Source organism: Nylanderia fulva, unplaced genomic scaffold (assembly GCF_048542155.1).
Source record: "Nylanderia fulva isolate GAGA-0341 unplaced genomic scaffold, ASM4854215v1 Scaffold160, whole genome shotgun sequence".
Taxonomy (NCBI): domain Eukaryota; kingdom Metazoa; phylum Arthropoda; class Insecta; order Hymenoptera; family Formicidae; genus Nylanderia; species Nylanderia fulva.
Genome location: NW_028189836.1, coordinates 100,803 through 116,176, shown reverse-complemented (window position 1 = coordinate 116,176; position 15,374 = coordinate 100,803). Strand labels below are relative to the sequence as shown.

Sequence of the window (15,374 nt, the reverse complement as noted above, 5' to 3'; positions counted from 1 at the left end):
ACTTTTACAAGCTTATTTTTTATACTTATAATTTTTTTGTTCTTTTATTATTTTTAATTTTTGTTTTGTTTTTTACTTTAATTTTGTTTTTTATTTTTTATTTTTTATTTTCTAATTTTTTTATTATTTTTTTTTTTATTTATTTTCTAATTTAAACATTAAAACTTTGTTGGCAGCAGTCGGGAGTTTTTTTTCTGTAAAAAATTTTATTATTTTCTAATTTTTTTATTTTCTAATTTATTTTTTATTTTCTAATTTTTTTTTCTAATTTATTTTTATTATTTATTTTCTAATTGTTTTTTATTTTTTATTTTTTTTTTTTAATTGTTTTTTATTTTTTATTTTTTATTTTCTAATTTTTTTATTTTTTTTTTTATTTATTTTCTAATTTATTGCTGTTCTTATGCTGTTTCTTCATTCTTTTGTCTCTCTGCTTCTTCATCCTACACATGTAAAAGTTTTTATTATGTAATATATATATTACAATGTATATAATATAATAATAATAATAATAAAGACACATACACTCACCATGTGACTGCAATGTTCTATATTCTTTCCAAATATTTTTCTGCTAGAATTTTTTTAATTAATATAATATAATATAAATAGAGAGTTAAATAAAAAAAAATAGCTAGATAGATAGATTGATAGATAGAGAGAGACAGATGACAAAGACAGATGACAACAATATCTTATATCAAATACGTAATATAACTTGTACGCAGTTATAATTATGGCTTCGACAAATATATTAACTTTCTTATGGCTATATAAGTTTATACATTATGTAATCACAAGTAAGTTTATATATTTGTATAGCCTTAATTATTATTACATATGTGAATAATCTTTTGTAGTAGATAATTGGCTATGTAAGTTAATATATTTGTCTGCATTGCCATAATTATTGGTGCGCTAATATCTTTGTATAACTATAAATATATTTGTATACATATTTTTAATTAATTATATAATTATTATATAATATACAAATAAGAGAAAAAATAACTATATACATTTATACAATTATATATGTGGATATTTATAGCAATGTGGCTACGTAGCAAATTTAATAGCAAATAAGTGGCTACGCAGACAAATATAAATTCATATAGCCATGTTATGACTACAACAGATTAATTATATTATTAATTATATTATATATTTTTATTAATTATTAATAACAAGACTTACTCGTTTTCTATTATTAATAATGTTTTCTTCTTCAGATATCTCCAAGCGAGTATCTTCTTCCTACATATAAATAAAGAAACAATAAATAAATAATAATTAACAATATCCTAAATAAAGAAAAAAACAATAAATATAAAAGAAGAAACTTACTCCTTTATTTATATCTTCTTGAGATATATCCATAATAATACACTTCACTTAATATTGTTGTTGACAATAACACGCAACAGGTGACAGCTAACCTATCCTATCAGTCCCGTCATTATTACTTCGAGATGTATATACCAATGTCACCAACATTCCCTATCCGGATACTACAACGAATCTCATTGGTGAATCATTTTTCCTCTTAGGTTCACACAGCAGCCAATGAGAGACCGTATTGACGAAATAATACTCATTTTTCACTTTTTATTAATAGAATAAATAACGATAATAATACGCTTTAAACCTTCCTTGATTAATAAGAAACTTATGTTCCAAAGTTGATATAAAACTATGCAGTAGTTATCGAGAATTAAGGTCACGACCGATCCGGGCTCGATGAAAAGCATACTTCCTCTCTTTTCGCCAACCTACGGTTGGCAGCAGTCGGGAGAAAAAGTCGCTGAAGCGGGAATCGAACCCGCGTCTTTCACTTTCCGGGCGACTGCTCTTACCAGTCTGAATAGCTTAGTTGGTAAGAGCAGTCGCCAGGAAAGTGAAAGACGCGGGTTCGATTCCCGCTTCAGCGACTTTTCGGACCTATATTTTTCGCGCTTATTTCTCCATATGTAAGTTTCGAAATTAATTTATATATGGAACTTTGGGATCTCAAATTGAGATACAGTTCCGAGTAATTAATTTTTCGTTTCTTTGGCTCTATTGCCCGACTTAGAAAACAGCATATTTATATTCTAAAATATTTAAATCACACGAAAATAACGTGGGAAAGATATCTCAATAAAAAACGTATTACGCATTGTCACAGATGCCAAGAGTGGGGACATGCAACATCAAATTGTTATGTCACACCCAAATGCCTTAAATGTGCAGAAAATCATTTAACAAGGGAATGTAAAAAACCAATAAACATTCCAGCAAAATGTGCAAATTGTGGCAAGGATCACCCAGCAAACGCTACCATCTGTGAAACATACAAAGAAAAATTAAACTGGATCACTAAGGCGACAAGGACAGACAAACAACAAATAAAAGAAAATATATCAGTAGACATCACGGACGAGAGCATGTTTCCCAGATTGAGAGGTGACGCACCACTCAAGATGACAGAAGCAAATAATCCATGGACACAAGCAGGTAGGACAAGGAATAAACAAACAACAACGACGTATAAACCAGACAACAGGAGTGAACAAATACATACAGACTTTATAACATTAACGAGCGAATTTGAAAATTTAAATAATCTTATAAATGTGAGAGAAATGCTTAATGACGTTAGAAATTTAAATAATAAACTTTCAAAGTGTAAATCGTACGTAGAAAAATTTGAAGTATTTTATAATTTTACTGTAGAATTAGAACAAAAACATGGCTAAAATTAAAATCTGTAGTTGGAACGCAAATGGCATACGTGATAAGATTGCGGGTCTAATAGAATTTTTAGAAAGACTTAATATAGGAATTATGCTAATTAATGAAACTAAACTAAATAAAGATAATAGACTAAAAATTAGGGAATATACTTGTATCAGGAAAGAGAGACAAAATAGAGCAGGAGTAGCTGTATTAATTAGAAAAGATATACCGTTTCAAGAAATCAAAATGAAATCAGAGATTGCAATAGAAAATATATGTATTAAACTAGAAAATAATATTCACATAATAGCAGCATATAATAGACCATTAAATAAAATTTCAATCAGGGATTTAAATGTAATGTTTAGCGTGGCTGAAAGAGTTCTGTTGGTTGGTGATCTGAATGCTAGAAATATAAAATGGAGATGTCACAGAAATAATAGAAACGGAATTACACTAAATAATTATATACAGCAGAATAACGTAACAAATATGTATACTAATGAACCTACACACATACCAAACAATGGTGGTACTCCCACCACAATAGACATAGTTATAAATAAGCAAGTTAATAACCATACCGACATAAATGTACTTCATGAACTAGATTTGGATCACAATCCAATATATTTCACTCTTTTAAAACAAAACTTGACAGATATGAGACATAAAATATTTGATTTTAAAAACACTGACTGGTCTAAATTTAGATCTATTCTAGACAAACATATAAATATTAATAATAAAATAAAAGATCATACAGAGTTAGATATCGAGGTAAACAAATTAACAGAAGTAATACAAAAAGCGCAACAACTAACGACAAAAATAATTACAAGAACAAATCACATAACAAACTTACCTGATACTATTCTAGATCAAATAAGATATAAAAACAAAATTAGGAAAATATGGCAAAAAACAAGATTGAACAAAAATAGAACCTTACTAAATAAAATATCACGTAAAATCAGGGAGGAAATAGTAAAATACAGAAATGACATTTGGAACAATAAATTACAAAAATTAAGTGCAAAAAATAATTCTATCTGAAAAATGACTAAATCATTAAAGAAATCTTATGAATCCATAGCTACCTTAACCAATAACAATATAACAGCATTAACAGATATTCAAAAAGCTAACATGTTAGCAGAACATTACGAACAGATACATACACACGTAACAAACAATGACAATGAACAAGATAAAATAGTAGAAAAAATTAATTCTTATTTAATTAAGAACACAGATGACAATCAATGGTTTAAATGTTTAACTTCTCCAAAAGAAATATGGGAACAAATTAAATATTTGAATGCACATAAAGCTCCTGGTCCAGACAAAATACAAAATATAATCCTAAAAAATTTGTCGAGAAAAGCAATTGTACAATTAACATATATAATAAATTCAATCTTTAAATTGGCATATTTTCCTCAAAAATGGAAAACTGCATATATAATACCAATCCATAAATCAGGTACAAATAAAACATTACCAATTAGCTACAGACCGATAAGCCTCTTAGCCACGTTAAGCAAAGTAGTGGAAAAAATAATTATTAATAAGTGTTCGCGAACGCGCTGCGTAAGAAAGGGTCGCGCGGCACAAAGGATGAGTCACCGTTTTTATCAAAAGAATTTAATTCTCTAACACACTTAATAACAAATACACTTTAACAAACTTCGTACAAATGTTAATTATTTTACATTGAAATCGTAATCAAAAATCAAAGTGCGGAATAAGCGGCGGTCGTCAACGAAATTTTAGTGGTTTATCAAGTATGCGGTTTGCGTTATGCGGTTCACGGCGGAAAAGCGATAAGGCTGCTGAGCCGGGTGTGAGCTCTTCTTTTATAATTTTTAGGATGGAGCCCACCTTCGCGTGAAGCGCCAATAGTTTTGCGGATTTCAAACGTTGCGCGAGGTGACCTGAGCACATTACGCGTAATTGGCCGCTGTCAAAATTAACAAGACGACGGCTGGCAGAAAGCATGCGCGAGCGGGCGATCGCGATAATTATTGGTGAAAACGAGGCGCCCGTGATAAGCCGCGCATGCTCGCTGAAAATAATTATTCGGCGGAACGGTTGTGGTACCGTTAATTGTTGATGTTTTGAGAAGTTTTTTCCGAAACAGATTGATTTATAAAGTGATAAATATAAGGCCAACTTATCGAGCTGAATATTCGAGATGTTCAGTCAACTACCATTTATTACATGTATAAATTATAAAACTACAGTCATTACATTAAAACTGACGCAAATTACAATCATTCTATAAACGTTTCGACCGCACGCGGTCTTCTTCAGTATAATTATTGAAATATAAATTCTTACAATTAACATAATATCGAAATTTAATTATAGTTATTCAGAATCAAGAGTTTTTGAGCAATTAACGCGTGTTTCAATCCGTCCTGTCCAACAATGTTCGCCTCGATATGATCCCTGATTTTGTTCAGATCTCGGATAGTTTCATCGTTAATATGCGAGAAATTAACCCGTTCCGTAGGCGCTGCGATTAATAAAAAATTACCGATCAACGTATGTCCAAATTATAATATGTATCCCCTACAATTGGTAGTATGCTTACCTATCATCGTTCTTCTTGACAATTTTGCTACTTATTAACAGTTATTAAGGATGACACATAACAAACCAACAATACAGAAAGACAGCTCATTTTAAACTCTACTTGATCGGAGAGCGTGCGTGTTTATATATGATCTAATATCTATGTTTTACTCGTTAATGTCCTATTTGTCCTATTATTATTTCTTGTTCGCTAATATATCCAAAATATCAAAATACGACTCGCTAAGTAACTCAGTATCTTTGTTTAAATTTAGTCCATTTTTTTGTTCCTTGATATGTAGCATCTCAGAAATGAGTCTTTTATAATAATTATTTTCGTTGTCCATGATCTTAACATTGTCCCAATTAAAAGTATGATGTTCATTTATTATGTGTTCAGAAATTACTGAATGTTTCGTTGAGTCCAACCTAATATTATTTTTATGTTCTTTTATTCGCGTCTGCAATTGCCTCTTTGTTTGGCCTACATAAGATGCATTACAATTATTGCAACTGATCTTATAAACCACATTCGAATTGCATGGATGGAGTTTTATCTTTCTTAATAATATTATCCAATTTGTTGAGACATCTATACCCTACCATACAATTTTTATTTTTTACCGAGGAAACAATCATTTCTGAGATCCCATCTATATACGGAATGACAAAGAATTTTTTATTGACCGAGTCATTTCTTATACTTTTTGTTCTTTCTATGTTGGCCTGTCTCTCTATAATGCTCCCCTTAGATATGATGTGTTCTATCCGATGATTAATTTTGTTAAAAATCAGATCAAGAGGGTAACCATTGCTTCTGAGTATATTAATAATTAACTCCAAATTTTTATTAAAAAATAGTGGATGTGATAGCAATAGACGTCTGTCTACAAGGTTATATATTATTCCAATTTTGTGACATAATGGGTGGTTTGAATAAAATGATAACGTCCTTCCTGAGAAGGTTTCTTTTTGATACCAGTCTATATATATTTTGTTATTAATAATTTTAAGTGATAAATCTAAGAAATTCAAGCTATGGTTAACCTCTTGTTCGACCGTGAATTTAAGTCTTTCATGATAGTTGTTAAAATTATTCACAATCTGAGTCATATTAGTCATAGAGGTGGCCACTATTATGTCATCCACATAACGAAAATAAAACAAACATTCCAAATTCAACGCTTTGAGAACTGTATCCTCAAGATCTTGCATAACCAGGTCTGCAATAATTGGTGATAACGGTGACCCCATAGGGGTCCCAAACGTCTGTTTATAAATTATGTCATCAAATGTAAAATATGTAGAAGTCAATATGAATTTTATACCCCCCAAAAATTCGTTTTTCGGTATTTTAGTATTTATTCCAATGTGATCCCATCTATCGTTAATACCGTCAATCGCAAGATCCAGAGGAACGTTCGTAAACAAAGACACCACATCCAAGGAAAACATCCTATCATTCTTATCAATCTTTTTACCAGACAATATGCTGTACAAATCAAAACTATTATTAATATGACTTTTCGCTTTGGGTAGGCTAGTTCGTAAGGTGTTTTGTAAAAACGAAGCCAGCGAGTATAGAGCTGTATCAACCGATGAAACTATGATTCTAACTGGATAGTTTTCCTTATGGATTTTAGGTAATCCATACGCTTTTGGAAGGAGAGAATCACTACAACGTAATTTATAATATTCGTTTTTTGAAATATAATCTTCCTTAAGCCATCTCTTCAACAAATCATTCAAATCGTTCTCTATTTTTTTGCACGGATTTTTTTAACAATAGTGTAAGTGTTGACATCTTTTAAAACGTTTTCCATTTTGTTAATATAATGAGATCTTTCCATTGCCACCGTAGCATTACCCTTGTCCGCGCGTGTGAATAGAACATTCGGATTGTCCTTACAAAATTTTATTAAATCTCTGTGTGCACCAAGTAATTTTTGTTGACTTACGTCATTTTTATCCTTCGTGTTCAGAAGTTGTGCAAATTTTGGAACCGCGATATTTCTGATCGTTGTGAGATTATTAATATTATTTCGTCTGCTATTACTCTCTATGTCCTTGATGAATTCATGTATCGCTGTTTTTTTACTAATATTCGGAAGACAGAATTTATCACCCATTTGCAACAGATTAGAAACATTAGGCGGAATGTCTGTGTTGGAAAGATTAACAAACCATTTTTTATTAGTATTTTCCAAAGGGTTAATTGTATCATTGAGAAATTTATTGGCTTCTATGTGTATATTGATCTCCTTGGCATCATTAGTGATTGCCCTGAGAGAATTTTGTGATATTTTCGTCGGTTGTGAAGTTTCAAAATGTAAAGAGCAATGTATATCTATAGGTTTGATGCTGTTGATATACTTATAGTGTTGTTTTCTCTTAAGCCAATTGAATTTCTTTTCGTGTGCAGTAACCAATCTGTTGTGGCAATTTTTAAAAGCAATGTTATGATGTTCGAAAATTCTATTCCACGCGAGTACAGGTAAACGATTAAATAACCCGCTGGTGAGATGAAAAATCCTATTTTGTAATGACTCTACCTGTCTATGCAAATCAAAGATTTCAATGCTCATCGCATTTGTTTTGAATTTGTACAACATACTATCTAGTCTTCTGATCGATCTGTGATGAAAAACGTTAAATTTAATGCGGCAAAAACCTTCTAAATGTGTAGGAAAAATATCGCCATTTTTACAATTTCTTAAAAATTCCAATTTTGCTCTCGCTCTTATTAACAAGTAATTCGCATTAATCCATTGTTTAAAATAATCTGCGGTTATTCTTCCAAAAAGGAGATCAATATACACATAGAAGCCAATAAATTTCTCAATGATACAATTAACCCTTTGGAAAATACTAATAAAAAATGGTTTGTTAATCTTTCCAACACAGACATTCCGCCTAACGTTTCTAATCTGTTGCAAATGGGTGATAAATTCTGTCTTCCGAATATTAGTAAAAAAACAGCGATACATGAATTCATCAAGGACATAGAGAGTAATAGCAAACGAAATAATATTAATAATCTCACAACGATCAGAAATATCGCGGTTCCAAAATTTGCACAACTTCTGAACACGAAGGATAAAAATGACGTAAGTCAACAAAAATTACTTGGTGCACACAGAGATTTAATAAAATTTTGTAAAGACAATCCGAATGTTCTATTCACACGCGCGGACAAGGGTAATGCTACGGTGGCAATGGAAAGATCTCATTATATTAACAAAATGGAAAACGTTTTAAAAGATGTCAACACTTACACTATTGTTAAAAAAATCCGTGCAAAAAAATAGAGAACGATTTGAATGATTTGTTGAAGAGATGGCTTAAGGAAGATTATATTTCAAAAAACGAATATTATAAATTACGTTGTAGTGATTCTCTCCTTCCAAAAGCGTATGGATTACCTAAAATCCATAAGGAAAACTATCCAGTTAGAATCATAGTTTCATCGGTTGATACAGCTCTATACTCGCTGGCTTCGTTTTTACAAAACACCTTACGAACTAGCCTACCCAAAGCGAAAAGTCATATTAATAATAGTTTTGATTTGTACAGCATATTGTCTGGTAAAAAGATTGATAAGAATGATAGGATGTTTTCCTTGGATGTGGTGTCTTTGTTTACGAACGTTCCTCTGGATCTTGCGATTGACGGTATTAACGATAGATGGGATCACATTGGAATAAATACTAAAATACCGAAAAACGAATTTTTGGGGGGTATAAAATTCATATTGACTTCTACATATTTTACATTTGATGACATAATTTATAAACAGACGTTTGGGACCCCTATGGGGTCACCGTTATCACCAATTATTGCAGACCTGGTTATGCAAGATCTTGAGGATACAGTTCTCAAAGCGTTGAATTTGGAATGTTTGTTTTATTTTCGTTATGTGAATGACATAATAGTGGCCACCTCTATGACTAATATGACTCAGATTGTGAATAATTTTAACAACTATCATGAAAGACTTAAATTCACGGTCGAACAAGAGGTTAACCATAGCTTAAATTTCTTAGATTTATCACTTAAAATTATTAATAACAAAATATATATAGACTGGTATCAAAAAGAAACCTTCTCAGGAAGGACGTTATCATTTTATTCAAACCACCCATTATGTCACAAAATTGGAATAATATATAACCTTGTAGACAGACGTCTATTGCTATCACATCCACTATTTTTTAATAAAAATTTGGAGTTAATTATTAATATACTCAGAAGCAATGGTTACCCTCTTGATCTGATTTTTAACAAAATTAATCATCGGATAGAACACATCATATCTAAGGGGAGCATTATAGAGAGACAGGCCAACATAGAAAGAACAAAAAGTATAAGAAATGACTCGGTCAATAAAAAATTCTTTGTCATTCCGTATATAGATGGGATCTCAGAAATGATTGTTTCCTCGGTAAAAAATAAAAATTGTATGGTAGGATATAGATGTCTCAACAAATTGGATAATATTATTAAAGCGCAGAAAGATAAAACTCCATCCATGCAATTCGAATGTGGTTTATAAGATCAGTTGCAATAATTGTAATGCATCTTATGTAGGCCAAACAAAGAGGCAATTGCAGACGCGAATAAAAGAACATAAAAATAATATTAGGTTGGACTCAACGAAACATTCAGTAATTTCTGAACACATAATAAATGAACATCATACTTTTAATTGGGACAATGTTAAGATCATGGACAACGAAAATAATTATTATAAAAGACTCATTTCTGCTACATATCAAGGAACAAAAAAATGGACTAAATTTAAACAAAGATACTGACAAGGGGAGTGCACGACGTGCCCCCCACCGATTCAAACGAGGATTTTTTTATGTATAGTACCTAATTAGAAACAAGTTCTGTTAAAGCGAGAGAACGCGCTTCTCAAGCATTCGTCTGAAAAAAAATGTTGAAGATTTGCCAGCACTTCTTAAGACGTTGCAAAGAAGCATTATCGAAGCGCCCCGGTGGCTTGGTTGGTAGTGTTCTTCTTTTGTAACTGCGAGATCGCTGGATCGAATCTCGCCGTGTGAAACTATTTTTTTTCTTTTATTTTTGTATAATTTATTTTTTTTGTTTTTAGGAACATTTTATAACATTAATAAATATTTTTTTAATAATTGACATTTAAAAAATTTTTAACATTTTGTTCCATATATTAAAAAAAAATTCGATTGCTTTCTGTCAAAAATATAATATTAGGAAATGTTTAATATTATACGAGAAATATATCACTACTAATAAAATAAATTAGTAAACAATTATCAATAATAATGCGGATAATTTGGTAATATTTTTAATTATTTTTTATTGTACAATTATTAAAAATATTTTAAATTTTCTAGCTCTAGAAATAAAAATATTTCTTAAAAGTTTTATACGTTAGAGCTATATTTTTATTATTATGCTCGGTCTCGGATCACTTTTTGTATATCTGACCTGGAGCAACAATAGCTACGAGTTTTGACCATAAGGGATCAGCCGCTTTGTTGAAGTAAGAGAGGGGAGAATCGTACAGGAGAAGACAGGCAAAGCGTCGGTTTTTGAAATAGTCGACCGTTAGTTACGACAGTACAAGGAAGACGTTATAGACAGTGCCGTGAAAATTTCGAAGATGGAATCAACATCTGATTCTTCGATAAAAAGCGATGTTGAACAAAAAGAATCGCTTGCAGGAAGTAGTAAAGATGAAGAAGTTTTGTTAAACGAGGAATTTGCGAAACTCCAGCTGAAAGATTATTTTAAATTTACTTATTTATTTTATAGTAGTGATATATTTCTCGTATAATATTAAACATTTCCTAATATTATATTTTTGACAGAAAGCAATCGAATTTTTTTTTAATATATGGAACAAAAAGTTAAAAATTTTTTAAATGTCAATTATTAAAAAAATATTTATTAATGTTATAAAATGTTCCTAAAAACAAAAAAAATAAATTATACAAAAATAAAAGAAAAAAAATAGTTTCACACGGCGAGATTCGATCCAGCGATCTCGCAGTTACAAAAGAAGAACACTACCAACTAAGCCACCAGGGCGCTTCGATAATGCTTCTTTGCAACGTCTTAAGAAGTGCTGGCAAATCTTCAACATTTTTTTTCAGACGAATGCTTGAGAAGCGCGTTCTCTCGCTTTAACAGAACTTGTTTCTAATTAGGTACTATACATAAAAAAATCCTCGTTTGAATCGGTGAGGGGCACGTCGTGCACTCCCCTTGTGAGTTACTTAGCGAGTCGTATTTTGATATTTTGGATATATTAGCGAACAAGAAATAATAATAGGACAAATAGGACATTAACGAGTAAAACATAGATATTAGATCATATATAAACACGCACGCTCTCCGATCAAGTAGAGTTTAAAATGAGCTGTCTTTCTGTATTGTTGGTTTGTTATGTGTCATCCTTAATAACTGTTAATAAGTAGCAAAATTGTCAAGAAGAACGATGATAGGTAAGCATACTACCAATTGTAGGGGATACATATTATAATTTGGACATACGTTGATCGGTAATTTTTTATTAATCGCAGCGCCTACGGAACGGGTTAATTTCTCGCATATTAACGATGAAACTATCCGAGATCTGAACAAAATCAGGGATCATATCGAGGCGAACATTGTTGGACAGGACGGATTGAAACACGCGTTAATTGCTCAAAAACTCTTGATTCTGAATAACTATAATTAAATTTCGATATTATGTTAATTGTAAGAATTTATATTTCAATAATTATACTGAAGAAGACCGCGTGCGGTCGAAACGTTTATAGAATGATTGTAATTTGCGTCAGTTTTAATATAATGACTGTAGTTTTATAATTTATACATGTAATAAATGGTAGTTGACTGAACATCTCGAATATTCAGCTCGATAAGTTGGCCTTATATTTATCACTTTGTTTTCAATATACGAGCGACAATTGTATTAGATTGATTTATGTCGCTGTGTTTTCTCCTCGAAAAACATACAAAAACAATTTGCTGTAAATATCGATTAGTCTAGAATCTTCTAAAATATTCTGTTCGAATATAATATTTTATTATACTGATAATATTTTCTGATGCGTTTTGAACAATAAGACTACAAAAGCATGCCGAAAATAACAAACTCACAAATGAGCATCAATTTGGTTTTAGGAAAAAACGTAACACAGTACAACAAATAGTAAGAATAGTGTTGGGCGAGAGATATTTGAATAAAGTACCCTTGATGCGTTGAGAACTGTTTATTACGCGGATTCAGTACGAGAAGAATCAATAATGAGAGTGTCTCTCGACCGGGCGGTCGTCTTATATACCGTCGTCAAAAATAACCGACGCTTCAAATCGCGCCAATCACGCGAGGACACGAATTCGACAAATTCTCAGACGACGAACGGATGAACATGTACGGAAGACATACAATACAAAAGAATGTAAATACCGAGACAATGCCTTATACTAATACATACCCGCAATAACAAGACGGACGACGGATAACTAAATAAGTCGAGCCCAACAAATAAATGCCAACAGTTCGGCCATTCTGACATTAGGCCGTCCCGGACTAACATAATCAAATATCGCATATCGGTCAAACGCATACTCGTGAACACAATTATAATTTTACATATGGTCGCATCTGATCGGGCGCAACTACACCGCTATATGGCCGTTGTGTCACCTGGAAACCGTCGATATCGCTTACAATATATCGGTCATAATCGAGCGCTTTCTTTATCACGTACGGTCCTTTAAATTTTGGTATCAATTTTTTGTTTATTCCGACCGTATTCTCTACATTTCGTATTTCGACATAATCGCCAGGTTGATATTTACGTGCTGGTTTTCGTCGCAAATTATATCGCGCAGCACTTTGTTGTTGCGATGCTTTAATTTTTATTTCAGCGTCGCATCGAAGTCGATCGAGATCACGCTCCGTGTTTACATCAATCTGTACAAGGTCGCGTAGTACATCATTTGTTTTTCTCTCTGTTCTAATCCGAACAGCAAACGAGCAGGTGTTTCGCCGGTTACACGGCAGACGGTATTATTCATCGCGTATTCTATTTCTTTCAGAGCACAATTCCCATTTGGAGGGCGTTTCACACAATTTTGCTAGCATTGGTGTTATTGTTCGATTAAATCGCTCTACCTGCTCGTTGGCTCTCGGTGTTCCAACGGCGATCAAAACGTGATCGATTAATATTGACTTTAAAAATTCTTTAAACACCTCAGACGTAAAACAAGTGCCCCGATCTGAAATCACACGCCTCGGCTGACTGTATGCACGGAAATAATCGCGAAGATGCCTAATCGTTTCCTCTGACGTCGTTGATTTGCATGGATAGAGTCTAATAAATTTTGTAAACGCGTCGATGATGGCGAGTAGATGCCGAAATCCCTTTCCGGTTTTTTCTAGTGGCCCTAAATGATCAACGTGGATTGTCGCAAACGGAGAGTTTTCCTTTGGAATGCTAAACAAATAACCCTCCGTTTTACCGCTCGGCGGTGAGAATTCAACACAGCGCAAGCAGTTAAAAATGTATTCTTTGACTTTGTCCCGCATCCGCGGGAACCAATAAACTTTCCTTATACTATCGATAACCTTGTCGACACCGACGTGACCCAGGTCGTCATGACAAGTTCTAATCACGTTGCTTTCCATCGACTGTGGCACGTAAAACAATAATTTCCTATTTTTGTCCTTCCGATAGACCAATTCCGTCGCGCAATTCATAATATTTTATTTCGCTCTTTTCGAGTTCGTCACGAATTTTACTAATTTCTTCGTCGCAGGTCTTGGCAAATTGACAGAGTTCGCTCGAATGTATTACCCTCGAGTACTAGAACACTGTGACAGCGGCTAAGCGCGTCCTCGTGGCTCATACGTCCCCCCGGGCGGTGAACGATTTCACAGTCGTAGTCTTGTAAAAAGAGAGCCCACCGCGAGATCCGACGATTCACGTCTTTTCTATTAAGCGTGAGTCGAAAGCTGTCACAGTCGGTCATCACCTTAAATTTCCGTCCCGCCAGATAAATATGGAAACGCTTTATCGCGTACACGACCGCGAGACACTCTAATTCGAAGCTATGATATTTCGCTTCGGTGGACGTCGTTCTCTGGCTCCAAAACGAGATCGGACGCCACAATCCATCGCTCTGTTTTTGGAGCAAAATACCACCGAAACCGCTAACGCTCGCATCACAATGCAGCTCCGTATCGGCGCACGGCGAATATATCGCCAACACCGGTCCGCTCGACAAGCGCCCCTTAAGCGTCTCGATTGCCAGTGGCTTCTAAACTTTCGAATTTAAACCTCGCGTTTTTTTTTATTAAATCGTACAGTGGCTTCGCTATCACGGAAAATCCGGGGATAAACCGACGAAAGTAACTCGCCAAACCGACGAATCTCTGCACTTCCTTCGCGTTACGCGGGATCGGGTAATTCAGCACGGATTCGACGTTTTCATCGCTCGGGCGTATGCCGCTCTGACTCACGCAATACCCCAAGTATTTGACCTCTGTTCGCGCAAAGCACTTATCGAGGCGAAACTGCAAACGAGACCGACCGGCCGACCCGAAAACCTCCCGCAAAATCTCGATGTGCTCATCTAGGCTTTCCGTCGCGACCAAGATATCGTCTAGGTATAATAATATTTTATTGGCTCTAATTAATGACGCAAACACCATATGTATAAAACACTGAAACACACGCGGCGCGTTCGTCAGTCCGAACGGCATACGTAGCCATTCAAACTGCCCCAGCGGCGTCACAAATGACGTATATTTTATCGACGCGGGATGCATCCTGACGTGATGGAATCCATCCTTTAAATCCAAAATCGAGAAATATTTTTTGCTTTCTCAAGCGATCAATATTATCGTCGATCAATTCCGTGGGGAAATTATCTCGCACCGTGATTTTGTTTAGTTCGCGATAATCGATACACAAACGAATACTTCCGTCTTTTTTCCTAACGAGCACGATGGGACTCGCATACGGGAAATCGCTGTGTCGTATAGTTCCATCACTCAAGAGCCTGTCTAAAATACC

At 33.5% G+C, this 15,374-nt stretch overlaps 1 long non-coding RNA gene across 1 annotated transcript; it reads right to left on the bottom strand.

Moving 5' to 3' along the window:
• Positions 1-371: 371 nt before the first annotated feature.
• On the bottom strand, positions 372-1,734 carry LOC146723907 (uncharacterized). Its single transcript, XR_014924309.1, has 4 exons — positions 1,348-1,734; positions 1,198-1,257; positions 526-574; positions 372-443 (listed from the first exon to the last, which is right to left on the bottom strand). It is a non-coding gene; the product is annotated as an uncharacterized LOC146723907 (long non-coding RNA).
• Between the last annotated feature and the right edge of the window lie 13,640 nt (positions 1,735-15,374).